Raw genomic sequence first — 12,710 nt, 5'->3', positions numbered from 1 at the left:
GCACCATCCCTGAGCTCTTCAGCTCAAGATTAGCACTCTACCACTTGAGACACAGTGCCACTTCCGGCTTTTTTTTTTCTGCTTATGTGGTGCTGAGGAATCGAACCCAGGGCCTCATGCATGCAAGGTAAGCATTCTAACCACTGAGCCACCTTCCCAGCCCCTTCCCTTTGCTTTCTTTAAAGTACTCGTGGATTAAACCCAGGCCTCAGGCCTCACAGTTTGCTAAGCACTCTACCTTGAGCTGTGTTCTCAGGCCAAGAAAAAACATCCCATCCACCTCGCCAAGAAAGTAAAGGAAGGCCAGTGTAACTTGTAGGAACTAAGTGGAAAGAGGTACTTCAAGAGCTGTTGAGTCAAATATCTATAGAATGCCACAGGTTTTGTAAATGAGGCTGGCTCTGTAACATGTGAGCCACAGCTCTACTTTGGCTTTTTGGTGGCTAATTGGAAATGAGACTTACAGACTTTCTTGCCCTGGCAGGAACTTTGAGTTTTGGTCTTCAGATCTCCTGAGAAGTTAGGATTACAGGTGTAAGTGACCAGCTTTCAACTTCCAGCCAGTCTTATTCATTGGAAAGGGATTCTGTCCTTCTCCTTCTGTCTTCCTTCCTTCTGCCCCAGATGCTTAGCAAGCCCCTTGTAAAGACAGTAATGGCACACCTCTAAGGCTGCATCTTCACAGAGCTTGCAACCCAGCAAAGAAGAGCCTGGAGGTCAGGAATCACATGTGCAATATCTTATAGATGGAACTTGCAGGGGCCTCATTCAGGGGCCTGGAACCCCTCTCTCTTTCCAATTAAGGGATGCTTGAGCTGAAACCTGAAGGCTAAGCAGGAGTTAGCTAGGGTGAAGAGAAGGCAGAGGTAGCTTCCAGAACCAGAGGCTGGAGCAGGTGTGAGGGAGGTTCAAACATTCACATACCTAGGAAATGTCTACCTTGGTAGGGCCCAAAGCAAGGGGTGAACCCAGAGCCAGGGGCAAATTGGCTGTTAGCTGATGGGTGGGAATCAGATCACTCAGAGCCCTCTGAGCCAGGGGAAATTTTGGGTTTTTACCTTGAGGGCATTGGGGTAATAAGAAGTTACTGAGTTTTACCCCTCAAGGGAGATATTTGGATTTGATTGCATTTTTTAGAGCTCATTGGTTGCTGGATTGGTTTTATGTTCCCTGAGAGGAAAAGCCTGGCTAGAGAATCACTTCTAATTCTGCTTATTTATGGGCACATAATTGTCTTTCTTGATATTTTCTGCATCCCAAGACATCAGCCCCTCACCTGTAAAGTGGTCTCTCTCTCCCTCCCTCACTCCCTCTTTCCCTCTCCCCTCCTTCCCCCCATCCCCCGTTGGTACTGGGGGCCTTGAACTCAGTGCCTCAGGCTCATGCTTAGCATTTTTTGCTCAAGGCTAGCTCTCCACCACCATTCTACTTCCAGCTTTTTGCTGATTATATTGGAAATAAGAATCTCTCAGAGGGCTGGGAAGGTGGCTCAGTGGTAGAGCACTTGCCTTGCATGCATGAGGCCCTGGGTTCGATTCCTCAGCACCACATAAGCAAAACGAAAAAAGCTGGAAGTGGCGCTGTGGCTCAAGTGGTACAGCGCTAGCCTTGAGCTGAGAGCTGAGGGACAGCGCCCAGGTCCAGAGTTCAGGCCCCATGACTGGACCCTCCCCCCCAAAAAATAAAAAAGAATCTCTCAGATTTCTCTTCCTGAGCTGGCCTTAAACTGAGATCCTCAGCTCTCAGCCTCCTGACTAGCTAGGATTACAGGCGTGAGCCACCAGCACCCTGTAAATGAGTCTTATTTGTAAAGCTGTATCTGGGCTGAGAAGGAACACAGGCTCCTAGAGGTCATCTGCTGAGGTCATCCAGCCTGGCAAGTGCAGAGTGACAGTCTGAGCCCTGGTTTATTTAGTTCTAAAACCTGGGCTCTGCACACAAGCAAGAATGGCCAGGACAAGAGACTGACACACAAGAGATGACCTGATACAGACAGAAAACCTGCTGTCTGTGGGGCCTCCTTGTGGATGTTGGGAGGGAAGACTATATCCTGCCTCTAAAACGCACTTTCTACAGAGCTGCATGGGAAGAGTTGGAGCTCTGCGTTGCCTGTGTTTGCCGACTAATGAGGCCAGGGCTCCTGCGAGTCTTCCATGAGGGCCAGAGGGCTCCACCCCCAGGATTCCTCAGAGGCCAGCTTTTGTCCACATCTTTTCTTAGATGCTGAACAAAAGGGCCTTTCTGGTCTCCTACTGAATAAAACGTTTTATTCCTGTCTGCTATTTTAAATGAAATACAGAGCAACTAAGAAGTTTTCTTCCTTCCTTCCTCCCACCATCCTTTCTCCCCACCCACCCCCAGTCTTCTTTTTCTTTTTGCCAGTTTTGTGGCTTGAACTCTGGGCCTGGGCACCATACCACTTGAACCATAGCTCCACTTCTGGCCTTTTTTTGTTCAACTGGAGATAAGAGTCTCACAGACTTCCCTGCCTGATCTGGCTTCAAACCCAGATCCTCATATCTCAGCTCCTAAAAAGCTAGGATTACTGGCATGAGCCACTGACACCAGGCTTAGGGTTGGGCAGGCAGGCCAGCTGCAAAATCTGAGGATAGGGCTTGTCATGGGACTAGAAGGCTGCCTTGGGGTAGGCCCAGTCTTGGACACAGTACCTATAGTTAATGATCTCTTAGGGGTTTAAGCTAGAGAACCAGAGAGAAGGCAGATGCAACTGGATGCATTGAGACACATGGTAGTCCAAATGTTGCAGAAAACACTGATCTCAAGAACCAGAGGGGACTCAGCCTGGGATGAAGGCTGAGAGCTTTCCAGGGGATTGGGTTCATGAAAGTGCAGACAGGGGTCTCAGGGGAAAAAGTAATGCATGTGGAGCTGGGGATGTGGCTTAGTGGTAGAGTGCTTGCTTAGCATGCATGAAGCCCTGGGTTCGATTCCTCATGACCACAAATGGTACTGTGGAAATGGCACTGTGGCTCAAGTGGTAGAGTTCTATCCTTGAGCAAGAGAAGCTGAAGGATAGTGCCCAGGCCCTGTGTTTAAGCCCCAGGACTGTAAAAAAAAAAAAAAAAAGGAATGCATGTCCCTTTTATTTATTTTTAAATTTGTATTCATTTTTATTATTATCTTTAAGTTTTTTCTTATTTTAATTTTAGGTCTTTTAAAAAAATACTATCTTTAACTGCATGTGCCTTTTAGAGTAGAAGGCACTCATCCATCTATGAAGTAGTAACTGGGGAAAGGCAAAATGCAGAAATGCACATTAGAATAACAACCAGATAACATTGTAGAAACTTATGCGATAGGCATAAATCCAAAAATGCAAAGCATTTGTGGGTGACTACAGGGAAATGGGCCTCAGACACAGGGAGGTAGAACAAAGCGTGGAAAGTATACGCCCTTTCATGAAGCAATTGGACTTGTGGGGCATCATCCTGTACATTTACCCTCTCATGGACAAGAAAGTGATCTTGTTTGTAAGAGATTAGAAAAAGCCTACCAGAAGCAGGGTCAATGAACTTTGATATTTCAACATAGTAGAATTCCAAACAGCCCTTAAAGATCTGAGTTAATGCTGGGTGCCAGTGGCTCATGCCTATAATCCTAGCTACTCAGGAGTGTGAGATCTGAGAATTGTGGTTTGAAACTAACTACAGCAGGAAAGTCCGTGAGACTCTTATCTCCATTAATTACCATAAAATTGGAAGTAGTATTATGGTTCAAAGTGGTAGAGCAAAAAAGCTCAGGGGCAGTACCAAGGCCCTGAGTTCAAGCCCCAAGACTGACAAAAAAAATTGAGGGGGCTGGGAATGTGGCTAAGTGGTGGAGTACTCATCTACCATGCACGAAGCCCTGGGTTTGATTTCTCAGCACCACATAAGCAGAAAAAGCCAGAAGTGGCACTGTGGCTCAAGTGGTAGAGCGCTAGCCTAGAGCTGAAGAGCTGAGGGACAGCGCCCAGGCCCAGAGTTCAGGCCCCATGACCGACCCCCCCCCCAAAAAAAAAACAAAGAAATTGAATTATCACTGGTGGCTTACACCTATAATCCTTGTTACTCATGCTGATATTGGGAAGACTGCAGTTCAAGGTCAGTGTAAATAAGAGCCCTCATCTCAATAGCTGGTTCATGCCTGTCATCCCAACTCGGGAGATGTACACTTGAGACCTTATTATGATAATAAGGAATGCAAGCTGGGTGCTGAGTCTGTAATCTTTGCTGCTTGAGAGGTAGAGATCAGAGAGGATCAGGATTGGAAGCTAGCCCTGGGAGGGAGAGGGGGAGGAAGATAGAAGACTCCATCTTGACCAATGGCTGGGCATGGCAGTGTAGTTGCCCAGTCACCTCCTCAGCAGCATAGAGAAGCACAACTAGCAGGAGTCCAGGCCATCCTGGCCATCCTGGGCATGAAGTAAGACCTTATCTTGAAAATAACTAACCCATGGCTCATGGCTGTAATCCTAGCTACTCAGGCTGCAATCAGGAGGGTCATGGTTGAAGCCAGCCCAGGCAGGAAAAATCTGTGATATTTTTATCCCCAATTAACACCCTCTCCCCCAAAAAAGGTGAAAGTGGAGCTGTGGCTCAAGTGGTAGAGAGCTATCTTGGAGCAAAAAAAAAAACACTCAGAGGCAGCACCCAATCCCTGGGTTCAGGCCCCAGTACACACATACACAATGTAACCAACACAAAAGGAGGTTCAGGACCAGCACACACATAGACAAAATAACCAACACAAAAGGAGCTGGGTGGTATGGCTCAAGTGGTAGAGCACCTGCCTATTTAGTGCAAGGCCTTGAGTTCAACCCCCTGTACCATCAAAACAACCACAAAATCAGTGGTAACTATATGAAGTATTAACTGGGGAGAGGCAAGGTGCAGATTGTGTGGATCAGGATGCCAACACTTTGGAGCAGGAAATGGGGACTGGTGTGTTTATGAACAGAACACATTTGCTGGGAGGCTTAGAATCAGGTATCAGTGGTTACCTTGAGTGGACCAGGTGAATTTGGCTTACCTGGGTAAGTGACTTACACTGTAGCTACTTTTGCATTGGCATGATGATGAAGAAGGGGAAGGGGAAGAGGAAAAAGGAGGAGGAGGAGGGGGAGGGGGAGGGTGGCGGCTCTGGGGATAGAACCCAGCACCCAGCGATTTTCACATCCTAAGCATGTACTCTACCACTGAGTAAGAATACCCTCCCCAACTCCAGTATTTATATTAATTTTACCAAATGTTTGTATAACTTTTTCTTTTTCTTTTTTCTTTTGCCAGTCCTGGGGCTTGAGCTCAGGGCCTTGGCGCTGTCCCTGAGCTGCTTTTGCTAAGTCTAGCATTCTGCCACTTGAGCTACAGCATCACTGTTGGCTTCTTCTGTTTATGTGGTATAGAGGAATTGAACCCAGGGCGTCCTGCATTCTAGGCAAGTACTATACCACTAAGCCACATTCCCAGCTTCTTGTATAACTTTTTCAAAAGAAAAGAAAGATGTAAAAAAAAAAAAAAAAGCAAAAGAACACTTAATGGAATTAATCTGATTTTGGTTCACATCTTTCCATTGTTTTTGAATTAATTTTAAAGTTAAAGAAAATGCCAAAAAAATAGTACAAAGAGCCTAAAAGCATCTTCATTCAGATGTGTGTTTTTTGTTTTTTTGTTTTTTTTTGGGTCCGGTCGTGGGGCCTGAACTCTGGGCCTGGGCGCTGTCCCTTAGCTCTTCAGCTCAAGGCTAGTGCTCTACCACTTGAGCCACAGCGCCACTTCCTGCTTTTTTCTTTTTGCTTATGTGGTGCTGAGGAATCGAACCCAGGGTCTCAGGCATGCAAGGCAAGCGCTCTACCACTGAGCCACCTTCCCAGCCCCCAGATGTGCGTTTTTGCCTTATAGGCTTCTCCTTCTCTCCTTTCTCCTCTCTCATTCTCATATAAGTATTCTGATATGTATCTCTTATCTTGGGACCATAGTGTCTCAGATTCTGGACTTTTTGGAAAGTGTATATTAAAGTGTATATTAAGGTATCTTGGGGCTGAGACCCAGTGTAAAGGTGAAATTCACTTAAGTTCCATGTAAACTTTAGACATATAGCTTAGAGGTATTTTTTGGGGGGGTGTGTGGAGTAATTGATCCTGGGTTTGAACTCAGGGCCTAGGTACTGTCCCTGAGCTTTTTTTTTTTCCTTAAGGCTAGTGTGCTACCACTTGAGCCACAGCTCCACTTCGCACTATTTCCTGGCTTTGAACCATTGTCCTCAGATCTCAGCCTCCTGAGTAGCTAGACTTACAAGTGTGAGCCCCTGACACCTGGCTTGAAGGTAATTTTGAGTTTGGTACAATATATTTGCCATTTCTATGTTCAAACTACAACCCAGCCCATGAAGTGAGAGGCAGATTTTATACTTGTGAGATTATGTTGGCACTCCAAAAACTGAGGACATGGGGGATATTGAGGCCCAGAGAAAGAAGGGACATGCACAAGGTCATGGGCAAAAGGAAGGGATGGATTAGTGCATCCTTATTCATGAGGGTGATGGTATTCTAGCCTGGGGTCCCCAATGGGAGGGCTTAATTTATTCTGAAACCTATGAGAAAGAAATGCAGCAGTATATCAAACATAAATTTGCTTTTAAAAAATATAATTATTATGGTGTTGTACAGAAGTCAAGTTTCAGAAGTCAAATAATGAATATATTTCTTTTTGGACAATGTCATTCCTTCCTTTGCTTTCCCCCAGTTTTCCCTGCATCCAAGTTACACAGTTCATTTTCCACAGTGTCTACTGAGAAAGGGTTGTTTTTTGAAAGAATAATTATATCTATGTACATAATTTTACTATTATTATTAAAATGTGTAAAGAGGGGTTACAATTTCATAATTCAGGTAATACATACATTTCTCTTTTGACAATGTCACCCCTTCTGAAGGAATAATTTGTAAGTGAGCCAACCTCACACAGGCAGAATGAAGTTAGAGTAACATTCAGAAGAGAATATTTAGGAAGTTTTGTCCTTGAATGTGACTTCTCTGTGGCTACAAATGGAAGGTTTGGGAGGGGCCTGATGCCCAGTCTCCTTGCTCAAGCTTCCTAACCAGGAATGTCTCTGTTTCTGGATTATGGACACCACAATCATCTGCCCTAATCATCCTGTCCTCATTGCCAGTGACTGTGGGAACCAGCCCTTTTTATGGATAATTTCATCTTCAAAGTGTTTGGGGCTTGTTAATTGGCTTGGGCAGCTCTGCCAAGGATGGTGGTTCCCACCAAGAGAGCTCAAGCTCTCAGGCATGGTGGTGGAAGGGGATCCCAATGGCATGGCAGGGGGCATTCTGCTATACTCCTGGCTGGTTCTCACTAAGATTAGACCCCAAATCTGAGCTCAAGGAGGCAGAGAGAGAAGCCTAGCTCCACCACTCAAATGCATCTCTGAAAGACTCATTTTTCTTTTCTCATATTGGGGCTTGAACTCAGGGCCTCACATTCTTGTCTAGCGTTTTAGCTCAAGGCTGGCTCTCCACCTCTTGAGCCATACCTTCATTTCTAACTTGTTGCTGTTTAATTGTAGATAAGTCTCTAGGATTTGTCTGCCCAGCTTGGTTTTGTACTGGGATCCTTAGATCTCAGACTCTTGAGCAGCTAGGATGACAGACATGAGTTACTGGCACTTGACTCTGATTAATGTTTTTAAATCTATGAAGTAGGGGTGATAATGGGCTATTGGAAAAGCTCAGCTTCTCAAATAGATAGAATATATGTTGGCTCCTTTCACATATAAATATCACTTCTTGCAAGTGGTATTCTGTAGCATCCCTCCTCTAGTCCCCAGAACATTCTCCAGGGTCTTATGATGACACTGACGAAGTCTCTGCTTTGTATTATGGAGACTTGTACTGCTGATGCAGCTATGACCTGGGTGAGGGGTAAGGCATTATTATAAGTCTCTCAGTAGGAAGCCCAGGGCCCAGCAGGAAATTGAGTTTACATGCCCAAGAGGTAACAAGGCATGAACAACAGCAAAAGCCCTGGAGCCCCACTATGTGGGTTAATCTCAGTTCTGTCATTCATTAGCTCTTTGGCAAGTTGGGTAGCCTTTTTCATACCCGGGAGCCCTTACCTGTAAAGTGGGTATAATTAATGATAGCACCAACATCGTCAAGTTGTTGAGGATTCAATAAATTTGCATGCCTGAAGTACCTAGGATGCCAGTGGCTGTTTATGGCTATTAGCTATTATTATACTGACATCTAGCAAAGGGTCTTTTTTCCAAGTGTGGCTTTCTTAAATTTTGATACTTACTACCCAATTCTCTCCTTGTATACATTCCCCTAGCAGTTTCTAAAGTTCTACTGTTTTGTCTTTTGCTTTTTCTCTCTTTCTTCCTTCTCTCCCTCCCTCCCTCCCTTCCTTCTTTTTCTTTGTGCCAGTACTGGAGCTTGAGTTCAGGATCTGGGTGCTGTCCTTTGGCTTTTTTGCTGGCATTCTACCATTTGAGCCACAGATCCACTTTCCTGCCCTGGGCTAGCTTTGGATCTCGATCCTCAAATTTCAGCCTTCTGAGTAGCTAGGATTACAGGTGTGAGCCACCATGCCTGGTGTTAATATAATATTTTAAAAGTCATTGTAGTGGGCTTGCATGTGGCTCAATGGCCCTGAGATCAATCCCCAGACTGCTTATCATCATCATCATCATCATCATCATCATCATCATCATCATCATCATCATCATCATCATCATCATCTTTATGCTGAAGAAGTGAGGGTTGGAGAAAGATAGCCATGATAAACACAAAGCAACCTTGTCATTCAGATGTCCTTTCGTGGGAGTTTCAGAGCTCCAATTCGATCTTTGTTTGAGCTTGGTTTTCCCATGGGTTCCAATGAGAGGGTTGGATCATTCAAGGACTCTTCATGCAGAAGTCATAAAGGAGATGTGGACCATCATAGGTGTGTACGAGAGCTCTATACACCTCAGCACCTCCCTGGCCCACTGACTTCTAGACAATGAAGGAGACTAGAGGGTAGGGGGAGAGAAGGTCAAGATTTTCATTGCCTGGCTTTGTGCTTGCATTGCCACCCTAAAGAATGCCTAGGGCTTTAGCTCAGAGTCCCTCAGTGGCTTCCTGAGATACAGACTCTCTTTTCCTTCTGCCTTTAGGCCTCATGGGGATGTGTTAGTTTACTAGTTCTACTATTAAAAAGTACTACTACAGATTGAGTGACTTTTTGTTGTTGTTGTTGGTTATGGTGCTTGAACTCTGGGCCTAGGTTCTGTCCCTCTTCAGCTCCAGGCTAGCACTCTACCACTTGAGCCACAGCACCATTTCCAGTTTTCTGGTGGTTTATTGGAGATAAGAGTTTCATGGATTTGGGGCTGGGAAGGTGGCTCAGTGGTAAGAATGCTTGCCTTGCATGCATGAGGCCCTGGGTTCGATTCCTCAGCACCACATAAGCAGAAAAAGCCGGAAATGGCACTGTGTCTCAAGTGGTAGAACGCTAACCTTGAGCTGAAGAGCTCAGGGATGGTGCCCAGACCCAGAGTTTAGGCCCCACGACCGACAAAAAAAAAAAAAAAAAAAGAGTTTCATGGACTTTCCTGCCCGGGCTGGCTTTGAGCCGCAATCCACAGATCTCAGCCACCTGTGTAGGATTACAGGCGTGAGCCACCAGCGCCCAGCTGAAGTTTATTTTCTTGCCATTCTTGAGGCTATAAGTTCAAGATCAAAGTGTGGGCAGGGTTGGTTCCTTCTGAGGGCTTCAAGAAAGAATCGGTTCTGTACTCCTTCCCACCTTCTTGTGGTTTATGTTGTGGGTTACTTTTTGTGTTCTTTGGCATGTTAGGAGCATTGCTCTGATTTCTGCCTTTATCTTCACATGAACTTTCTGTGTGCAAGAGAGAGAGAGAGAGAGAGAGAGAGAGAGAGAGAGAGAGAGAGAGAGAGAGAGAGAGAGAGAGAGAGAGAGAGAGAGAATTCATAATATGTCTGTATCTACTTTGGCCTTCTGTTCTTCTCAAAGCAGAGCTCATGTCAGTAAAGAAACTAGGAATTCCATCTCCCAGGAGCCCTTGCAGTAGACGCTTGGACTGGACAGCAGGAAAGATACTGGGGGGAGAATGATATATCCTCAAATACATCAAATGCTGACACAGGAAAAGGGATGAAGCTCATCTCTCTGTTTCTATAGAGAGATTGAATGTGGCTCAATGTAAGTAAGAGGCTAGGCTCTGGTGGCTCCCACCTATAATCCTAACTACTTAGGAGGCTGAGATCTGAGGTTCAAGTGCCAGCCTTGATCTGAAAAATCTAAGGGCTAGCACCCAGGCCCTAAGTTCAAGTCCAAGTACCAGCACATACACACAAAAATGTAAGTAAGAGAGTTCTGAGAACAGTTTAAATGTAAAGTTCCTCCAGGGAACAGTGAAGGATTGAAATTAGAGACATGTTCATTCTTGTCATGCAGAGAAACTCAACAGGTGTCTCTTGAACCCCTATCTGTTCAGAAAGACTGAGTATAGCAATAGAACTTGGAACTTTCTTTAGCTTTCTGTGTCCCCTGAAGATATGATGTCCATATTCACAACTGTACAGGAATTCAGACCAACTCAGACCTTCGAGAGCAGATACAGAAAGGCTGACTTCCTACCCAAGTGGGCAGTTACTTATTGAAGCTGAGTCAAAACTTAGCCAGCGTCTGATGCTGGCCACACCTAGGGACACCTTCAGGGCTATATAAAAAGCACACCCCTTGGAAACTGGAACAGATTCTCCATATCTACTTTGATGTGGGCCCAGGTGCGGGGTGGGCTAGAAGCTGGTTCCTCTGTGCCCTGGGTGCTGTGGTTACCACATCCCACTGTGGTCTCTTCTAATTTTAAAATCTTTGAAGACTCTTCAGTTCTTCATGTCCTTGGCAAAGGAGATTCATCCTTGTCAGCACAGCTCTGGCCACACCTTTCCATCCATAGCACTTACTACCCTGGGCTTGGCAGGTGGAGAAGAAAGCAGAGTTTTCTTAGCTCACAAAAAGATTAAGGAGATTAGATTTGGAGATTCAAAACTTCATCATGTACATAGGCATTTCAAACCAGAAGATTATGCTAAAAACCAAAAACTAAGGAAACAAAATGACATAAAAAAAAGAATCAAAATGTATTTTCTTTGAGTGAATTGTTTGCCAAAGCTGTTAGGATATTTGGATCCAAATGAGTATGTGTGTGTGTGTGTGTGTGTGTGTGTGTGTGTGTGTGTGTGTGTGTGTGTGTGTGTGTGTGTGTGTGTGTGTGTGTGTGTGTGTGTGTGTGTGTGTGTGTGTGTGTGTGCTACGAATGTGGCTTAGTGGTAAAATGCTTGCCTAGTATGCATGAAGCCCTGCGTTCAGTTCCTCAGTACCATATATGCAGAAAAAGCTGGAAGTGGCGCTGTGGCTCAAGTGGTAGAGTGGAAAGTCATGGACAGTGCCCAGGCCCTGAGTTCAAGCCCCAGGACTGGAAAAAATGTTCCCAAATGTGTGTGTGTGTGTGTGTGTGTGTGTGTGTGTGTGTGTGTGTGTGTGTGTGTGTGTTGGTATGAGGGATTGAACTCAGGGACTGGCTGCTATCCTTTAGGTCAAGGCTGGTGCTGATTTGATTCACAGCTCCACTTTTGGCTTTCTCATGGTTAATTAGAGAGAAAGGTTTCACATACTTTCCTGCCTAAGCTGGCTTTGAACTGCAATCAGTAGATGTTCTGGAATGATTCACACACCAGCCCTCCATGGGCCAATTTAGGATTATGGATTTTATTCAATGTGTAGTAGGAAGCCATTGGATGGTTTTATATGGGGGTAGTGACAAGGTCTTAGTTTTTTAATTAAAAATTCTAAAGTCAATTTTCTTTTTTTCTTTACAATCTTCTTATTAATGTTTTTTATTGTGAAAATATCATAGAGGGGTGACAATTACATAAGCAAGGTAATGAGTACATTTCTTATCAAGCATTGTTGCCTCCTCTTTTATTTCCCTTACCATCCCTGCCCTCTATTCCCCCATCCCCAGCCAATGTTGTAAAGTTTGTTTTTCAACATATCTTGTACATCCCATTGTTACAATGGTTCCACCTGTATCCCTATTTAAACAATTTGTTTTTTCCCTTCCCCTCCACAAATTATAAAAATTTGAAAAGCTTCACTAATTTGCGTGTTATCCTTGCACAGGGGCCATGCTAATCTTCTCTGTATAGTACCAATTTTAGTATATGTGCTGCCGAAGCGAACACAAGACATTTATTTTAGGTCCAGTTGTGGGGCCTGAACTCTGGGCCTGGGCGCTGTCCCTCAGCTCTTCAGCTCAAGGCGAGCGCTTTACCACTTGAGCCACAGTGCCACTTCCAGCTTTTATTTTTTCCTGCTTATGTGGTGCTGAGGAATCAAACCCAGGGCCTCAGGCATGCAAGGCAAGTGCTCTACCACTGAGCCACCTTCCCAGCCCTAAGACATTTATTTTATATGTCCAGTCTCGTCAGGTGCTAGTGGTTCATGCCTGTAATCCTAGCTATTCAGGAGGATTACAGGAAAGTCCATGAGACTCTTATCTCCAATTAAGCAGAAAAAAAAAAGCCAGAAGTGGAGCTGAGGCTCAAGTGGAGTAGTACTTGCCTTGAGCAAAAAGAGTTCAAGCCCCAGGAATGGCAAAATAAATGAATAAGTAAATAAATGTACAGTTTTGAC

At 44.9% G+C, this 12,710-nt stretch overlaps 1 non-coding gene across 1 annotated transcript; it reads right to left on the bottom strand.

The window, feature by feature from the left end:
- Nucleotides 1-12,152: 12,152 nt before the first annotated feature.
- Nucleotides 12,153-12,259, bottom strand: LOC138807104 (U6 spliceosomal RNA). The gene has a single exon (XR_011366052.1). It is a non-coding gene; the product is annotated as a U6 spliceosomal RNA (small nuclear RNA).
- Between the last annotated feature and the right edge of the window lie 451 nt (nucleotides 12,260-12,710).

Source organism: Dipodomys merriami, unplaced genomic scaffold (genome assembly GCF_024711535.1).
Source record: "Dipodomys merriami isolate MVZ:Mamm:240054 unplaced genomic scaffold, mDipMer1.0.p SCAF_41, whole genome shotgun sequence".
In the NCBI taxonomy this organism is placed as follows: domain Eukaryota; kingdom Metazoa; phylum Chordata; class Mammalia; order Rodentia; family Heteromyidae; genus Dipodomys; species Dipodomys merriami.
Note: the sequence above shows the minus strand (reverse complement) of the source record. Positions and strands in the feature narration are given on the sequence as shown.